Here is a 13142-nt window from a genome sequence, read left to right on the forward strand (position 1 = left end):
CTAAGTTTCTGTCAGCGCTTAAGTGGAAACTGGCGTAAAGGGTGCTGTCGGTCCACGTCAAAGGCGAATAGAGAAACTGGAAAACCTCCACGGAAAGGTTTATAAGCACGTCCTGATATAGTACAAGGGTGGTTAGAAGATGCATATAGCCATTTCAACGCAGTTTTCTTAAAATAAAAAAGAGAAACGAGAACCTCTGACGTCGCAATACGTACACTTCAAACACCTATTCAAAAACCTGTTGCTGGGTTCCTTATTGGACCGTTGTTGAAGCCTTTCAGCTTCGATGGAACCTGAAAAATGTATGCGCCAGTGAGCTTGACGTGCTTCCGAAGTGAGTGGTGGTGGTGGCGTTGACGCAACGGTTAGCCGCTGTTTCAAAGTACGACATTAACTGAGCTGTGCAACAGGGGCAAGACCTGCTTTCATGTCAGTGAAGTGAATTAAATTGATTAATTGACCTGTCAGTAAGAAGATCCAATATCTAAGCGAGAATTATTGTATTGTAATTCTCGCGTATAGTGGCAGCTAGAAGTGTCAAGTCGGTGGCCTGCACGGTACTGCGGATATGTACGGTACGTACATCTAGTACACGGTATACACGGTACGTACACATCTGCACCACTCCTTCGGGATTGTTTTGCGTCCATTCTGGAGCATATTTTAGGACGAGTCCAGTGTTGCCTTCGTCGGATGCTTGTCCCAACCAGGTAAGGGAAATGAGAGTTCGGTTAGAAGCGGCGAAGGACAACACATAGCAACGGGCAAGAATCAGGAAGAAAGACGGCTTTCTGAAGAATACACCGCCTTTGACTGGTCGGAGGTGAACGCTCAGAATCCGATTAAATGTTGCTAATAGGATAACCGAGATAATAGGATTAGAATGATTCAGAAGTTCCGCATCAGCTACTGTTGCTAAGACGGTACCAGCAAAGGAAAATCGGTACAGCTAGACCAACCACGTTCGATCAAGCAAGATTAATGGTGTCTGGCCTGGACCCGTTTACTGGTGTGTACAGTCCACAAAAGATGCTGTTGATTTGCTCGATCAGATAAACAGTAAAGCAGCGTTATCGCTCGACGTCGAACAGATAGCATTGATGAACTTTGCCAGGATACTGACAAGTCTAACCATCATAATAACTTATTTTTATTTTTCATGCTCGGCGTTCGGTAATGACTTCAGCGCAGTGCGCTCCATGCTTTTAACTCTATGGCGGGGATACGAAAGCGGCACATGACACGACGCTTGAAGGTTTAGGGTGCCTGAAGGGTTTGGGGTTAGGGTGCAGAGGGAGGTAGTATTCGGCACCAATCTACGGAGCGCCTCCTCTCGGAGGATCCGAAAGTACACAAAAAATTACTTTTGTTTCTGGAACGCAGAGAGGAAAAAGGCATCATAATTTGTGACTGTGTTGCAACGGCAGTGTATATTTGCTGAAGCCAGGGGTTGCCCCCCCCCCCCCCCCCCGCACGTGACGGCACCCATGCCTACTTAGTTCCCGCCGGCCTCGGTAGCTCAATCGGTAACGTGTTGGCTGTCTGAGCCCTCAAGATCGCGGGTTGACGACTGAGGACGGTGACAATGTTGGAGAGGTAAGAATTCCTTTTGACATCGTGTGTCGAAGATTTCCGGCGTACGTCGAAAGAACCCCAGGTGGTCGAAATTATCCGCAGTGCTACCCTACGGCACGTGCAACACGTCGCTACACAAATAGGCTGACAGACCTTACGTGTAAATCTGTTACCTTTTTTTTTTTTTTTCATTTTTCCTACCTTAGCTCGCGGTGATAAGGATATCGCCATCACCAAATGACTTTATTTCGTCCTCTCGTAGCTCTATAGTCAAAATGCCACCGCGATGATTGCAGCATTTGCAATTCAGATTCTGCGTTCCAGTAGCCGCCAAATACTGATGGGAGAAAGAGGAAAGCACGGGAGCCTTTGTGTCGCATTAATATAAATTACGGGGAATGCGAACAGCGGAACATCGGTAGCTGTCAGCAAAAGGCTTCCCGGGGATTGTCAGGTTGTCACGTCGAAAGCAGACTGCGTCGTTTTGAAATCGTCACAGCGGCAACGAGCGGATAAAAAGCCGCGTGCCACGGTGCATAAATTCAGACACGACGTGCGAGACGTTCAATAATTTATGTCGCTTGATTTTCTTACGTCATTTCCATCATCGCGGAAGAACGCGTTTCCGTCTGCACTATATGCTATCCTTGCATCGCGGGATGTGCATGGCTACGCCCATGGGAGCTCAGGGTTCCTTGGAACATCTGCAGGTGTTGTCGTATGGCTCTGTTGAAAGGGGAACATCGAGCACGCTATCGTGCACTGTTGGGACGCAAATTTTGTTCTGACCGATTTCACGTCAGATTAGGCAGGGAGGTTCCACTGACATCCTGGATTTTTTTCTTTTATGTATATATTTAGAATCTCATCGTTTCGTTTTCATTTCCGTTTTTTTTTTTTTTCCTTACACTCTATTAAACATACCCCCCCCCCCATCAGGCCAAGTGCAAATTTTAGGCGCTATATTTTCGCTCTGTGATATTAAAAATGGCGCTCTGTGATATTAAAAAATGGCGAACATGCTCCCAGCGCACTAAACGCACAATCTTCTTCCAACTTACACGCGTCATTTCTTCTGCTGTAGATGACGCTCGTTGTTATACTTCGCATTGATTTACAGAGATTTTAATGCTATTTCATTTGGTATATATCTTCTTGTCTTCTGAAACAAGCAAGAATCTTGGTATCTTTCGGGGGGGGGGGGGGGAACACTGCTACGCTGGTCTTACGTCAAGGCAGCAGGTCATTCTCCACCCCCAAAGTCACGTCACGCCGCACATGACTCATTTTTCGAGGCATCTTTGTAAACTGAATTACGCGGTAATAAGGCAGCATTCATCCCCCGATATATTGCTCCGTTAATTGAGCAGGATTTCACTGCTCTTATAATGATTCTTGCGTGCGGCGACCCAGATGAGATGACAACTGAGCGGGAACTTTGTGCTTCTTTCTGTTCTGCCCGCAGAACCATGATGATCTCTTCGAGAACGTTCGAGGAAAAGAAGTTACGGCCGAGCACTGATATCGAAGCATCAAGTTTCAGAACGTTGCATGACCGAAATAAAATACACAGAATAGAGTATACTTCGGACAGGGTATATTCTGCTGCCGTCAGCATATTTGTACTTCAGTTAAAGGCTATAGGTAACGTGGTCCTCGTATCCCCCACTCCTTCCTGCTGTCCTCTCTCCATTTGTCCACATCTGTACGCCACTCACAGCGGCAACTGACGCGGAACCTAAAAAAAAAAAAAGAGTAGCGTGGATACGAGAATTCATTAAATATTTCTGCTCAACGACCGCGGCACGATGATCCGTCATGCTTTATTGTTGCGGAAGTCGAACTGCAAGGCAGCGGACCCCGAATCTCGCTTGCATTAGCGCAGCTAACGGTCTTTGTCGTAGGTTGCACCTAAAAGCCGCTGTCAGATACAGGTTCTCTTCCCCGGAGACGGCAAATTGTTACGTAGTGTGAACTTCACGAAGCGTGCTCGACGTTTTGGGTGATGACGAGCGGGACGATGTGAGTTTCAGAGGTAGGAGTTGTTTATCACTGTGTTCGCCGTGCAAGTTGAGAGCATGCTTCACGTGATCCAGGGAGTAGTTTCGGTCCGGTCGCCGCGGAGTTGAATTTCAAGAAGGAGTCGCAACTTGCACTACACCAGGGACAAGCAGTCCTCACAAGTTAGTCATGTATGAAAGTGATATTCTTGTTGTAGGAGTCCGAGACGGCCAATACGGGGTCTACAGCTTGTAATGTGGGCCAATAAAACACTCTTTTAGGCTTCATCATTGAAGCGTATACGAAGAGGGGAGTCAAGTCCTGTAGATCACATAAACAAAATACAGAAATCGACACTGAAGATTTTTGTTTAAGTTTAATTTGTACAAGCTTTCGCGTGGAGGTCCACGCTTCCTCAGGTACAAAGTGAAGTGGTGACACGCATAAGTAGGATAGACACACATACAGACACACAACAGACACACATACTTATGTGTGTCACCACTTCACTTTGTACCTGAGGAAGCGTGGACCTCCACGCGAAAGCTTGTATAAATTAAACTTAAACAAAAATCTTCAGTGTCGATTTCTGTATTTTGTTTAAGGCTTCGTCATTCGAGAAGGTCGTATTAAACTCTAGCTTTATTTCGTATTTAATTCGCGTATTATTCTAGCTCTTTGCGATGTGGTTGTATTCTACGTATGTGTTTTAATTGTGTCTGTCTCGAGGATTTTAGCGCTTTGAAATAGGATATAATATAAGTGTATGCCTCAACGTTTAGTAAAAGGCCGCATCTATATGCCAACAGTGAAATTTGCAAAAAGCGCTTGAGAAAAGGGTAATATAGAACATGTAGCAATAAATAGTCGAACGACGTGTACTGAAGAAAGATGCCGTCGCCTCCGTCACATACAAGTGCCATTTTGAGTTCATCTCTGCGACAATTAATAAAACTATTCAATGTTAAAAATTAAGAATAGAAACCATTCTACAAAGTCACAAATAATTAGCACATTCTGGGTGTATCTTGCACCGTGGCTGGACCAAAAGCCTATCTTTCTTTCTTTCTTTTCTTTCTTTCTTCATTTACCCTCAGGTCAGGGAATTACAGAGGGGAGTGGCATAATAAAAGGAAAATACAATGAATTACATGCAAAGTAATTGGTCCTGCAGCTTGCGGAAGCTATTAGGGTCCCGGACGATGACGGTGGAGGCGGGAAGACGACTCCAGTCGTTCGCTGTTCTGGGAACAAATGAATTGGCGAAGTGATTTGTGCGACTAAATGGGGAACGAGTAGTTTCCCTGAGTGGTCGAGGTAGCTTGAAATATGATGGGGTGGTGAGAACAGCAGATGCCTGGGCAGAATGCTGTGGTAGTAAAACTTGTGAAGCAATGTGAGGCGAGCTATTTTGCGACGAACAGAAAGAAGGGGAAGGGAGGCTTGTTTCTTGAGTAGTGTTACGCTTGAGTGTCGGGAGTAGTCAGATAATATAAAGCGAACTGCTCGATTTTGTAAACCTTCTAATTTGTTAATGAGAGAATCCTGGTGCGGGTCCCAAATAGATGATGCGTATTCTAATTTTGGGCGGACTAATGTAACATAAAGCTGCCGTTTTAAGTCGCAGGGTGCCTTTGAGTAATTGCGTATGATGAAGCCAAGCGTTTGCATGGCTTTGGAGAGCACAGAATTAATGTGGATGTCCCATCTAAGATCACTCGAAATGTGCACACCTAAATATTTGTAACTAAGTACGCTATTCAGCTTAACGTTGCCAAGGAGGTAGGAATTAACAAAGTGTGACTGATTGCCATGTGCTTGCATTCGTTAACGTTCAAGGACATGACTCAAGTTTTACACCAGAACGTATCGTATTTAGTATGTGTGTTTAGCAAGGACACTCAGAGGTATGACGCGACAGCAATGTTGAAAGAGTGCCCCCTATATACAACAACGACATCAACGTTGACATGATGACGATGGATAGCACCCCTGAGTTCTCTTCGCTGTTAGATCATTGTAATCACGCGATTCATGCGAGGAGGGGAGGAGGGTAAAAATCCCTTTCGGAGCGTATAAACAAAATACTCAACGACGGGCCTTAGCACCCAGGCTCGGCTGCCATCATTTAACATGGTGTTATTCTCCTCTTCTATATCGTCTTGTTTTCTTCAGCCATGATGAGGGCTTCCTACCTGAATGTATGGCCGCTCGGTACGCCATATACGTGGGCTCAAATGAAACCTCCATTCACGGGTCGGGTTCCCTGGGGCGTTGCTATGCGGGATAGCCTCTGCCTCCGAAAGGGACAATATATTCACCGTTCCCTGTGATGCATTCGCGCCCGCAGGTATAGAGTTCTGTGGTGTACTCTGCCTTCCATAAAGACCATATCGCGTTGGTAAGATGACTCTCGGCGCCATGAAAGGCATGCTATAGCTACAACGAGGGAAAGAAAGAAAAAAAAACTGGAGAAGTCAATCTCTTTGTGTCTGGTAACATCCCGCGAAGGTATCCCACGACGGTAATCTCAAGAAGCGAGAGAGACTGCACGTGGAAGGAAAAGGGGTGTACACATGGAAAGTTAGCTGCTGTTATTGTAGTTTGTTGTTTCGTAGAATGTCGCTCGGAGCAGAGCCTCACAAAGGGGTATATGTACAGTATAGGAGGGGGGGGGGGGTCGAGGTAGCTTGCCGTTGTTGGCCGCCCGCAAGTGGGCATCGTCACGACTATAGCCAAAAAAAAAAAGAAAGTGGGAGAGGAGAGTTGAAAACTTCAAAGTGATGTAGAGGCAGGATGACCGATACTGATGGGACGGAAGCACACTGTAGGTGAGAGGTGCACTAGAGTGGTCTCTTCGCTAGGCCCGTTTCTTGAAGAAAGCGCACGAGGCCGCGAGTTTTTGTAAGTCGTTCCGCACAAGAACCTTCGGGGAAGAGGAGGAGGGACAGTATATGAAATGTGCAGGAGCACTTGTATACTTCCAATTAGAATTGTCTAATTAGTACAGAACCGGGACTGTGGGCAATGTCAGCAGGGTCAGGGACGTCGCACAGTGGCGATGTCGACATTGCTTACGGGTTATTCTAGATCCTTATCTCACCAGCAATAAGAACACTGCATTTTGCAGTCTCCCTATGTTACTTCGTATACACCAGAGGTTCCCAAACTATGGGTCGCAACCCCCCAGCGGGTGGCGAAGCGGCCCACAAATTAAAAAACAAAATGCCGCGCCGTTGCCGCTGTTCTGCGTTATCAGGAAGCCCGCAGCAGCAGACTCGGAGATTTCTCAGAAATGCGCTTTAATGCGCTTTAATACGCTTTCGATGCATCACACAGCCTCGTTTTCACGTCTGCTTCCACTTGTGCACGAGGGCCAAAATCTATGACGTGAGGCCCACTCACTCCCACTAAAGGCTCATTCACATATGCGTTTCAAAAAGCTGCGCCGTCTCAGCGTTCGCGGCGCCGCCGAGAGGGACCTGCATAGCTGAGCCGCCATCCTGCAAACGCGCTTCGTTGTTCAAGATCGTACCGACACTTCCAGCTCTCTCCCTCCAAATTTACATTGTGAAGCGTGTTATCTATTTTAGGATTATTGTGAAGCATTTCTGCTAGAATCATCAATCGTTGGAACGACAGACGCGACACAATGGCAGAGAAAGAACGGCAGAATAAGCGAGACACATGTTTACCTACCGACGACCAACACACGGTCGCACACAAGTCGTATTTATTTTCGTCGATTCCGTGGTTTGCGCAAATTCCCAGCTCAGCGTTGACGGCTCAGACCACAAACATCTATTGGTGACAAATAATTTATTCACGCGGTAGCACCAAACACACACACACACACACACACACAAATGACAAAAGATCCCAGCGCGGTATCGGGAGGCCCGCCGTTGCCCCCCGGCGCCAAAAGGAAACCACTTCCATCCCCACGAGCGCTCCGAATGGCTGGATGAAAAAGCGTTTGTGGAGCAGCGCTACGGAGATGCAGCACGGAGAGGTTCTTTGAAAACCGCCTGGAAACGCCGCGCGACAGCTGCCTCGCGCTCTCAGAGCGCGCGGCGCCGCCTCAAGGAACGCACGTGTGAATCCAGCTTAAAGGCCATAGCGTCTGCGTCTATCGCGGCATACGCGGACGCCCCGCCTTCGCGGTGCACCGCGCAGTGGCGTCTTTTCGAATTAGATTAGAGCGGTCGCCAAAAACCTGAGAAAGTCGTTTCGCGTGCGCTGTCGGTGAACGAAGCATGCAATTGTGCAGCATGCCGTTGTGCAAGACTTTTTGGGCCCCGCTTCGAATGTAGCTCTAATGAAATGTCGGTGACGCCACTTTGTGACACTCTTTGTTTTTTGTGCATTGAGGTTTTCACATCTGAACTCTCCTACACTGTTGCCTTTGGTGCCAAGTTTTGTGGTGATGTTTCCATCTATTCCATTTCAAAGTGTATAGATTTATGTAGTTTCCCTTTCTTCTTTTCTGAATAACGCGTCCTGGAGTAGTCAGTCCCGAGTGGGCTCGGACCTAACATCTTCATTTTTTATTTTACAAATCAATCAATCAGTCAATTAGTGTATCACTTTTTGGCTAATGTTCATGCGCTAAGATCGGAAGACGTCCGGCATCGCGACAAAGGACCCCGGGGGAGAGGGCCGTCTATGCTTTTGTGGGCCGCGGGGCGGCGAAGCTTGGGAACCACTGGTCTACATGATGCCAGCGGATGCCAGCGTGGTGGAATTGGTCGAGGCGCTCCTCAGGTAATCGAGAGATGCGTGGTTAAAATCCCGCCGCCGGCTTTCTGGCTTTTTCGACGACTGCCATATTTCAACTTTACTTCGTCTAGTACCCTTCGCCAACTTCATGGGGTCAACTTTGACTGTATTCGCCCCACTCCCCTCAAAAATAACACACACGCACGCGCACACACGACGCTTGACTACATAAGTACCCTTTGCCAACTTTGTGGAGTCAACTTTGATTGTTGGCCACACTCCTCCACTAATAACAAACGCGCACACACGACGCCTGACCAAATAAGTGTCCTTCGTCACCGGCGTTACCCCAACTACAACTGCCGCCACACGTCGGCAAACGCTCTGTCCATATCCGTGTCGTGTATTCCACGTAGAAGAATCAATAACTCAGTGTCAGTGTCATATCTCGCGGGCTCTACAAGCGCACCATCATTAGTGGAAGCAAGCCGTAAGGCCCGATCAGGCCTGGCACCACAGCCGTTGCCCAATTGTTTTACTGACACACTCTGGTAAGCTCCAAATCCAATAGAGTGCGTTTTGCGGACTGCATGCTGCTATCTTCCCAATTTAATGCTTCGTCTGTGTCCAGTAACCGCACGCCCAGGCCGAAAAAGGAAGTATAACTTGATTTATTGCGTACGCAGGATGTCATCATACTGCGCGAGTCGTTCAAGAACCATTGCCCGCTGTGTATTGATCCGCGTCGTAATCGATTGTCGGGTATATCTGTCTCCTTCTATCCCCCGCGACAGCTGCTAGAGGGTATAGGAGGCATTTGAGACTTACTGGACGAGAGTGTCCCGTACAATTTCAACGTGTGTGTACGACTTGGGAAGTTCGTGGCTGCAGATGCGAGCTAGCGGTGAACAGCAACAGCGAGCAAATAGCAGATGATGATGACACGGGTTCTTTGGGTGGGCGTTGAGCCAACGACGTTTTCATACGGAAGGCCTGCTTAACCGCTTCTTTCACTCCTTCACCGCGTAGACATACAAAAGTTGGGATGTCGTCTGCTTCGGTCAATCGGCCCCAGACGATCTCAAACACGGGCTTGCTGTGGCTTCCAGTGGCTGCCCGTGCGACTTATAGTTACAGCCGCCGGAAGCGTGGTCGTGATTGGCGAACTCTTGGTGACTACGTCACCACCAGTTTAAGCGATTAGGCTTTGATTTTCTAATGGTGGTGTTGGTTGAGCTCGCCAGCGATGGCCCGGATAAAGGCGTATCCTCTACAAGCAGTCGATATCTGCGTACACCATGGATATTTGTAACCGAAAAAAATCAGTGACATGCCAAATACGTACCCGTAGATGTATTCATTATGGACTCGCGCATAATTATTTTTTTATTCGTCATTGGTTCAAGGCAGCGTCCAGCATTATCCTATAGTTGCACACTTATAGACTGGCTTGATCATTTGTTGTTGTTGCTTTCCTTACTCTTTTACGAAAAACCTTTGAAGATCCTAACTCGCTGTCACATACTTGCATGCATCCTATTAAAATGTAGCTACCTGCTGAAGTATTTCACCCAGAGTCCTACTAGACTTCCCTTTCCTGGTTTATGTACTGATCACTCGAGCACGGAATAGAAGTAGAGAGATACTTACACAGGGATGAAAAGGTTAAAAGGAGAGGTGTTCTCGCCGGCTGTGATTATAGGTACAGTCTGGTATGATATGATATGCTGTACGAGCGTGATCGGGTAACAGATAGCAAACGAGCTGAAGTGAGCTCCATCTATGGACAAACACAGCACATAGAGTGAATGGAAAGAAATGAATGACCTGTCGGTCTCTAATTGAGAACCCCCAGATGGCCTCCAGCATGCCCTCCACGAGGAGGCCATGCAAATGCATAGAAGTTGCATAGAAATGCATAGTCGTGGCATACAAGTTAATATTATTATTATTATTAGCGCCGCAAAGCAACTGTGGCTATGACCGGCGTACAGACATGGACAGATAGAGAGAGGGCAGCAGGAAGGAGTGGGGGACAGGTGGGGTTAGTATGCGTCCTGGGCCGACTTCAGAGGGAACTGCGCCGCATAGATGTTATGATGATCGCTTTCCACGCGGAGATTGGGTGGAGCGCGGGTTCGAATCCCCACAACGGCCGTACTGCATGAGGTTTTCCCTGTGTTTTCCGGCAGACCTTCCGGACGGATGTTAGCACAGTTCCCTCTGAAGTCGACCCAGGACGCATACTAACCCCCTGCCTCCCACTCCTTCTTGCTGTCCTCTCTCCACCTGTCCTCGTCTGTACGCCGCTCACAGCCACAGTTGCTTCGCGGCGCGAACACAGAATTCGAAAGAAAAAAAACGTAGCCTCACTGACCGGTACTCAGGAGGGTCCAGGTTCAATCCCTGGCGCTTGTTTGTTTGCTTTTGGGAACAGCAAGCTCTACATCATGGCTAACCTTCCCTTCTTTTTTTTAATCAGCATTAAACATACCCCCCCCCCCTTTCTGGTGGTGTTTGTACTCATTTTTTTTTTCTTTGTGATGGTGATGTGATAAAGACAGAAGTGGGGATGTGAGTCGAGACGTAGTCGAACTGGCTTCCCCACGACGCTTGCACACAGAAAATACAAACACATGAACGAGTTAAAGTGATGGAATTTCTTCGTCAATTACTTTGTGACCGGGTAATTTGTTTTCCTTTTTCCTCGACTAGGTCTGGAGTAGCTTGTCCCGCGGTGACCGGGCTCACGTCTCCATATTTTTTCTCCTACCATCATCAACATCATCATCTTTCGTGTGTGCACTCTATATTTGTACCATATTAAAACCAGGGGGCGGTCACGACTACCCTCCTGCGCTTCCTTCATGCTTCCGGCCTCTCGACCAGCCTCTACGGCCACTTTCTTCTTTTTTTTTTTCCTTTTATCAGGAATAGCAAGTCGGCCCGTGCCTGACTGACGTTTCCTGTCTTTCTTTTTCAATGAACATATTCCTCTCATATTCAAAAATAAAGAACTCGAACAAAACCCACGCAAAAAAAAAAAAGAAATCACAAAAATGAAAAAAAATCACTCGAATAGCTGCTGATGTAAGCACTAATATAACAGACGGCGCTTGACAAAACGTATAGAAGAGCGGGTCTGACGCGAGGGACGGAGCCATGAAGGCTGTCAACACGTCTTACGCCAGGAGCCACTTGTTCCAGACTTCGCCCTCCGACTTACGGGAGCCGTTAATTTTAACTCGGCTCAGTTACCTCCACTATTCGTCACACTTTGTCTCCTAAACCATTCGTAAGTGCAACGTCTACCTGGTGCAGCTGTCGTTCTCCGAAAATAAATGGCGTGCTCTGCACTCCAGGTTGTACGCCGCCGTAAAGCTTGGCGCCAACGTGTTCACGCAGTGACGGGCCAGTAACAGAATATATTGGTCGCTCAAGTGGTGACGGGTTTCTCTCGGCGACAAGGCCGCGTGTTCAAAGAACAGGACGAAAGACAAGGACACCGTGTCTGGGTGCTCCGCCCTCGTCTTTCGTTGCGTTCATTAAACATCGATATTTTTTTCTTTTTTTTCTTTTTTACAGCGGTAGCGGTTAACGGGAAGGTTTTTGGGAAATCGCTGTGGCTGTACTCTGTTTCGGTTTCGGTGATGCCAAGCGAGTTAAAATAATGTAAAGCTAAAAAAAGCAGTTTTGACACACTCGGAGATGGGTACGTTGTCCCGGAAAGTGTTCCGATTTTGTCCCGATATTAGTAATATTTTTGTCCCGCTAATCCCAGCTCTACACATCACCACTCACTTTACAGATCACAAGACAGTACTCGTCACTCTAAAGTAGGTGTGCATATATCAGTAAGAAAAGTGTCAACATCCATGCACACACACCAGTTACCGCTGAAATCCGCGTTACGCAATCGTAGCCGTCCTGTTTTTTTTTTGTTTTTTTTTTCTAATTAGTAGATTTAAGATATTACAGTCGACTAACAATATCTACCTGAAATCAGCTTGGCTGAATTTCGACCTCTACAGATTTACCTGCGATAACGATCTATTACTAGAAAATGTACGAGTAGGTTCCTGTTTCAGTAAAGCCATATGACCGCTACCCTATAGGCATTGTTTTCTTTAATTACGCAGTATAAAACAGTGTGCAAGAAGTATAAAAAAAGAGTCGCAGTTCATTATTTACAGTTAGTATTTCTGCCCGTTTGACAGGAGATACGTAGGGCTCCGGTGACTTTCCGGAGTTCTCAATTTATGAAAAAAGTCAGAGATTTTCGGAAGTTCCATTGCTTGAAACCTCCGTAAGCGACAACTCTTCCAGAAATCGGAAGTTCCGGTAAACACCTCCCGATTTTACCCATCCCTACCCATCTAACGACGACTCCGTGAGCATTGTCCGCACCTTGTCCCGCGGTAAACGAGCTCACATCACTTTTTTTTTTCTCCTACGATCATCATCGTCATCATCTGTGAGCTATATTGCAACAGTGTCAGTGAAGAATAGGAAGGGGGAGAGGGAGGTATATGTTTAATAGAAAGAAAAGAGAAAATAGGAAAAGTCAGCCAAGCTGATGCCGACTTGCTGTTCCACAAGACGAAAATTGAAACGAAAACAAACTCAAAATAAATATTTAAAACAGAAAAATTAAAAGATAAAATATAAAGAAAGAAAAACAGTCAGTGCAGCACAGGCACGACATGCCTCTGACCGGGTGAGAGGGGATAGCCATGTCAGATATGCAGATGGCAACCAATTCTTGAGCGATATGTTTGTTTCTAGGAAACAGGAAATATCGGTTAACAAGAGAGATAATATTGAAGCAAAGAAGATAAGTCGACTCA

General features: G+C 46.8%; 2 protein-coding genes across 2 annotated transcripts in view; both read left to right on the forward strand.

The window, feature by feature from the left end:
* LOC135368711 (T-cell activation inhibitor, mitochondrial-like) overlaps positions 1–13142 on the forward strand; it is a 284743-nt gene that overhangs the window by 270674 nt on the left and 927 nt on the right. The gene's annotated exons all lie outside the window — the stretch shown is intronic.
* LOC135368710 (selenocysteine-specific elongation factor-like) overlaps positions 1–13142 on the forward strand; it is a 69221-nt gene that overhangs the window by 11114 nt on the left and 44965 nt on the right. The window lies entirely within an intron of this gene.

This window comes from Ornithodoros turicata, chromosome 9, assembly GCF_037126465.1.
Source record: "Ornithodoros turicata isolate Travis chromosome 9, ASM3712646v1, whole genome shotgun sequence".
Classification (NCBI taxonomy): domain Eukaryota; kingdom Metazoa; phylum Arthropoda; class Arachnida; order Ixodida; family Argasidae; genus Ornithodoros; species Ornithodoros turicata.